This window comes from Dreissena polymorpha, chromosome 2, assembly GCF_020536995.1.
Source record: "Dreissena polymorpha isolate Duluth1 chromosome 2, UMN_Dpol_1.0, whole genome shotgun sequence".
Classification (NCBI taxonomy): domain Eukaryota; kingdom Metazoa; phylum Mollusca; class Bivalvia; order Myida; family Dreissenidae; genus Dreissena; species Dreissena polymorpha.
The window spans coordinates 125883366-125889901 of NC_068356.1; the positions used below are offsets into that span (position 1 = coordinate 125883366).

At 34.9% G+C, this 6536-nt stretch overlaps 1 long non-coding RNA gene across 1 annotated transcript; it reads right to left on the reverse strand.

Moving 5' to 3' along the window:
• Positions 1-570: 570 nt before the first annotated feature.
• LOC127868895 (uncharacterized) lies at positions 571-6268 on the reverse strand. Its single transcript, XR_008044299.1, has 4 exons — positions 6148-6268; positions 5360-5423; positions 4998-5054; positions 571-3361 (listed from the first exon to the last, which is right to left on the reverse strand). It is a non-coding gene; the product is annotated as an uncharacterized LOC127868895 (long non-coding RNA).
• Between the last annotated feature and the right edge of the window lie 268 nt (positions 6269-6536).

The window sequence follows — 6536 nt, forward strand, 5'->3', positions numbered from 1 at the left end:
GTTATGCTAGTGGTACAAACTCAGGTTCATAATCCTTCAACAGAAAAATTTACTGAAAATGTTACAATGGCGGTACAAACTCTCAGAGGATCATAATCACAATTTAATACACCTGCGGTACAAACTCTCAGAATCAATGACAAAATAATTCTTGAAAATGTTACGCCGGCCGTACAAACTCTACAATGACAAAATGTTACGCCGGCGGTACAAACTATGCATAATCACAGACAGACATTTCTTAATGTTACGCCGGCGGTACAAACTCCCTAAGGTTCATAATCACACAGACAGATAATTCTAAATGTTATGCCGGCGGTACAAATTCCCTTAGGTTCATAATCACACAGACAGATAATTCTTGGAAAATGTTACGCCGGCGGTACAAACTCCCTAAGGTTCATAATCACACAGACAGATATTTGAAAATGTTACTCTACAATGACAAAATGTTACGCCGGCGGTACAAACTATGCATTATCACAGTCAGATATTTCTTAATGTTACACCGGCGTTACAAACTCCCTAAGGTTCATAATTACACAAACAGATAATTCTAAATGTTACGCCGGCGGTACAAATTCCCTTAGGTTCATAATCACACAGACAGATAATTCTTTGAAAATGTTACGCCAGCGGTACAAACTCCCTAAGGTTCATAATCACACAGACAGATAATTCTTTGAAAATGTTACGCCGGCGGTACAAACTCCCTAAGGTTCATAATCACACAGACAGATATTTGAAAATGTTACTCTACAATGACAAAATGTTACGCCGGCGGTACAAACTATGCATTATCACAGACAGATATTTCTTTGAAAATGTTACGCTGGCGGTACAAACTCTACAATGACAAAATGTTACGCCGGCGGTACAAACTATGCATAATCACAGACAGATATTTCTTAATGTTACGCTGGCGGTACAAACTCCCTAAGGTTCATAATCACACAGACAGATAATTCTTTGAAAATGTTACGCCGGCGGTACAAACTCCCTAAAGTTCATAATAACATAGAGAGATAAATTCTTTGAAAATGTTAAGCCAGCGGTACACACTTCCAGATATGCATAATCACACAGAAAAAATCACACTGAAAAAAATGGAAGGTAAACGACTTTTAAATGTATAATTCTTAATTTATTTTTTAATTATAAAACATGTAATAATAAATACAAACACACACAAAGGTATACCATTATGTTCGCAATCCACCAGTCAGTAGGTCAGAACATTTATAAAAGAGTGTGAATGATTCAATATTTTTTTATGACTAACTAAAATTAATTAATTTTTTTATAAAAAATACATAACATGTTTTTCAACATGTGAAGTCATTTTAAAAATGAAATATTTCAATAAAACAATCTTTACATCAATTATAACCATTCAAAGTTCTTTAACAGATGCAATTGCTGCAATTTGTATTTTCATTACTAAACAATTCTGCCACAAGTTTAGTATGTATTGTAAAAACAAAACTTTATTGTTTCTCCTGACATACAAACATATTATAGAACATAAAACAAGAGATGTGTTTGTCAGAAACACACTGTCCCCCTACTGCGCTGCGTTGATACATGTTTTTTTTACCTTTGACCTTGAAGGATGACCTTGACCTTTCACCACTCAAAATGTGCAGCTCAATGAGATACACATGCATACCAAATATCAAGTTGCTATGTGAAGGGGCATAGAATTTATGAGCATTTTTTGAAACCTAAACGCGAAACCTAAACGCAAAGTGTGACGGAAAGACGTACAGTCCGATCACTATATGCCCTCCTTCGGAGACATAAAAATTAAACATTAGCAATCACAAATTCACAAAATCTATTTTAACAAGGGCTGTTTGTAAAACATGCATGCCCCCCATATGGGCTGTCAGTTGAAGTGGCAGCCAAAGTGTGAATTAGTTTTTGTCACTGTGACCTTGACCTAGTAACCTGAAAATCGATAGGGGTCATCTGCTAGTCATGATCAATGTACCTATAAAGTTTCAGGATCCTAGGCCTAATTATTCTTGATTTATCATCAGGAAACCATTTTACTGTTTCGACTCACTGTGACCTTGACCTAGTGACCTGAAAATTATTAGGGGTTATCTGCCAGTCATGATCAATGAACCTATGAATTTTCATGATCCTAGGTGTAAGCATTCTTGAGTTATCGTCCGGAAACCATTTTGCGGTTTCAAGTCACCTGACCTTGACCTTGTGACCTGAAAATTAATAGGGTCATCTGCGATTCATGATCAATTTACCTATGAAGTTTCATGATCCTATGCATAAGCGTTCTTGAGTTATCATTCGGAAACCATTTTACTGTTTCGGGTCACTGTGACCTTGACATTTGACCTAGTGACCTGAAAATCAATAGGTGTCATCTGCGAGTCGTGATCAATGTACCTATGAAGTTTCATGATCCTAGGCATAAGAGTTCTTGAGTAATCATCCGGAAACCATTTTACTATTTCGGGTCACCATGACCTTGACCTTTGACCTAGTGACCTGAAAATCAATAGCGGTCATCTGCGAGTCATGATCAATGTACCTATGAAGTTTCATGATCCTTGGCATAAGCCTTCTTGAGTTATCATCCGGAAACCATTTTACTATTTCGGGTCACCGTGACCTTGACCTTTGACCTAGTGACCTCAAAATCAATAGGGGTCATCTGTGAGTCATGATCAATGTACCTATGAAGTTTCATGATCCTAGGCCTAAGTGTTCTTGAGTTATCATCTGGAAACCATCTGGTGGACAGACGGACATACGGACCGACATGAGCAAAACAATATACCCCTCTTCTTCGAAGGGGGACATAATAAAGCATTTTTATGTGAAGACAAGTTCATACAAAGCATTTCTAAACCGAAATCGAAAATTGGTAGAAAAATGCACATGAACAAATGTACAGTTACAATAGCTTATAAAGGACATCTCACTCAATACTTTCGGGGGATTATAAAGACAACTGGCGAAATAAGGAACATTTGACTGGATACAAATTGTTAAACACTACACCTCAATAATAGTGTCTTATTTTTGCCCACCAGAGACGTATATTTGCTAAAACAAATTTAATTGACTGATCCAATTTCACCATAAAATGAAACTCTGGGTTGGAATAAACCCATGTGTTCTAGTAAAGATTGACGCAGAAGTTCTTGCAATAACCTTAAAATAAACAAAATATATCCTTCAAAAAGGCAGCAGAACACATACAAAATGAGCAACAAGATGTGCATATACTGCATAAATGAAGTATACAGGTCCATCAAGAATTTTATCCACAGATGTTTCTTCCTTTCTTCATCTGTAATCATGACCAGTCGTGATCTGCACAGTGTTGTGTCTTAAATAAACAAACCACATATCAATGCCAAACAAAAACAAGAGCTTTCTCCATCAGACATATGCCCCCAAAAAACGCTTTTTCAAAACCTAAAGGCAGAGTTTGAACCTAAAAGCGGACCCTAAGTTTAATGTCAAGGTCAAAGGGGTCAAAATTTGTGTGCGTATGGAAAGGCCTTGTCCATATACAAATGCATACCAATTATAAAGGTTACATCTGAAGCGACATACAAGTTATGAGCATTTTTCGAAACCTTTAAGCGATATTATGGGCATTTTTCACTGTTGAATTGAGCTGAAAAGAATTAACAGGTCAAACAAGTTACTTAAAATGAAGTTACTGACCAATTATCTGCAACTCATCTTGCTACCAGTTGTTATTAAAAATATATTTTATATTCGATATCTTACGTGACTCACCCAGTCCTGTAAGCCATCCGTAAAACAAAATTGTGTCTTTGTGTCGTATGAACGAATCTGCACTAAAACTAAATTTAGGTACACATCGTACAAGCATGACCAGTTGTCAAACGAAAGTACAGTTTATATTCAATTTAATTCAAATGCATTATTTTTCTCTTTCAGGGATATTGTTTTAGCATGTTGATGCTGCATTAACAAATCTAAGTATATATGAAGTGAAAACACCAAAAATAAACAACGGTTGCGATAGACACCTATTAACTGTTAGATGCCCATAATATCACTTTAACGCAAGTGTGACGGACAGACATATGAACGGACGGACAGTGCAATCACTATATGCCGTCCTGTAACGTACTGAAAATCAAGCTGTAGAATAATTTATTTTTATTTTAAATGCCTAATAGGCTACTCAACAATACTTCAAACAAAATGCATTTTTAAACCTTGAAAAGCTGAAAACGTGAGAATACAAGAAATGTTAACAAAACATATAAAGGCTTAATTAATGCTTTAATATCTGTAGAACACTAGTTGCAGTATCGAGTTTATTTTGCGAGAAAATATCATTCAAGTTGTGTTCCTTCAAGGCATGGGAATTCCGTTTTTAAAAAAATGGATGAAAGTTAACCTTTACCTTGTCTTCCACTAGATTTAGGCAACAGAAAGAGCGACACACGATTGAAAATATTTGTGCCAAGTTTAATAAAATTCACTCAATACATGACTAAGTTATGCTCTGGACACAAACAGGATGCAGCATTGTACTATATATAGACATTTGACCTATAATAGTGACATTGACCTTGGAGGTAGGGAACTGGTATTTAAGCATACACAGTCTAATGATGAGGATCTTTTGTACCAAGTTTAAGGAATTTCGCTTTATAAATGACAAACTTATGCTCCTTGGGACAGATGGACGGTCGTGATTCCCATATCCCATTTACTCCAGGACTCTGGGGGTTACTGGTTCGAGCCCTGATGGGGGCTACTTTTTTTCCTTTTTTTTAAATTTTATTCTTGATTTTTTACTTGAGCTTTTTAGATCCAGTGTTTACATTTATCAATATAAAGCACTTAAAGACAAACTACAAAACATGCCAAAATCTGTGAAAAGGCCCCTTTAATATTAATCAGTTTTAATACTATTATTACTTATTTCTTATAAAAACCATTATATGTTCAAAGAAAAAAAAGAGCAATATACAAACCATATATAAATCTTCTCTTCCTTTTGCCAAACCCTTTCCCACCAGAAGTGTTATCATCTGAAATGTTTCAATGGAATATTTTCATATGGATTACATGTACACTAAAAATACACAATAATTTTCTACAGATGGGTTTGATTAGGATAAGTAGAAACAAATTTTTTATGAAATAATGTTCATAATTATTTTATTGTCACATTTTTACTGTAAAACATACTTAAACTTAAGTTTGTTCTTCCTGATCCTGTCAAATTCAAACTAAATACATAACAAATGAATTTCAACTCTATAACGAATGTAAAAAGATAACTTTAATGATATTTTCAAGATTTATGATAATAATAAATATCATATATATTTACTCTTCTTTTTGGCAACCCTGAGGTCAGAAGCTTCGTCTCCAGTTTTTCGCTTTTTTATCTGTACCTTGAATTATACAAATTACACCTCAATATTGTATTTTATTATTATACATGTATCTCATACTGTTTTACAAATTACATATTGTAAGGGTCCATCAGCCCATGTTTGAAAGCAAATATCCAAGCTCTTGGCATTGTGGTTTCAGGGAAGAAGTTTTTACAATATACATATAGGAAAACATATTTGCCTTCAGGGTTGGGCCAATTTTTACCCTTAAAGGCATAATTTGAACAATATTGGTAGAGGTATTCCAGACGATGTTTAATGTCAAATATCAAAGCTTTAGTTTTAATATTTAAGAGAAGTTTTTTTAACTTTTCACTATATACATTTAAGGAAAAAACATTTGGCCCCTGGTATGGGGCAAATTCCGACCCAAGAGGCATAATTTTAACATTCTTGTTTACTGTTTAGGTTCATCATATGATGTTTCATGCCAAATATTAGAGCTCTAAGCTCTAGATGTTACTATATACATATAAGGAAACCTATCCATTTCCATGGTAATATGAGTTATGCAAAGAACATTCCTGCCAAGTTTCATTAAGATTAGCCGAGTGGTTGATTAAGATTTACAAACTCAACATGTATATTCTCAGAGTATATACTATATGCTAGAAATGCAATATGGATGATTATCAAATCAGTTGGGGGGGAAAATTATACCCTGAGTACGGTGAGCTCAGGTTAGCTAACAATATATGACCTTACTGTAGAAAAAGCTCACCAATGGCTGTCTGTTTTCCTTTTCAATCAGTTCACGAACTTCAGGAACCATTCCTTGTCCTGGTGGAAAGGACTGCCTTATAGGTTGTCTTGGTAGCAGTGTTAAAGGAAATACCGGTACTTCCAGAATCTAAACTGTCCATGTTGGAATTGAGCGATTCGTAAAAGTCTAGCCACTTTTGTGTACTATCCTGCTTTTTGAAAATTAGTTTCAGAGCTTTAATTTGTTTAACATTTTTATCTATTTCAATTTTACTAAAATTTGGCTTCAATATTTCTGGCTTTCCACTTGGGGCTTTATTCAAAAAGTTCCCATTAAGGGCTGACCACGGCTGAGATTGAACCCCTTTATAAAACACTTTTACACCACCGTCCACAGAAACAAATTTA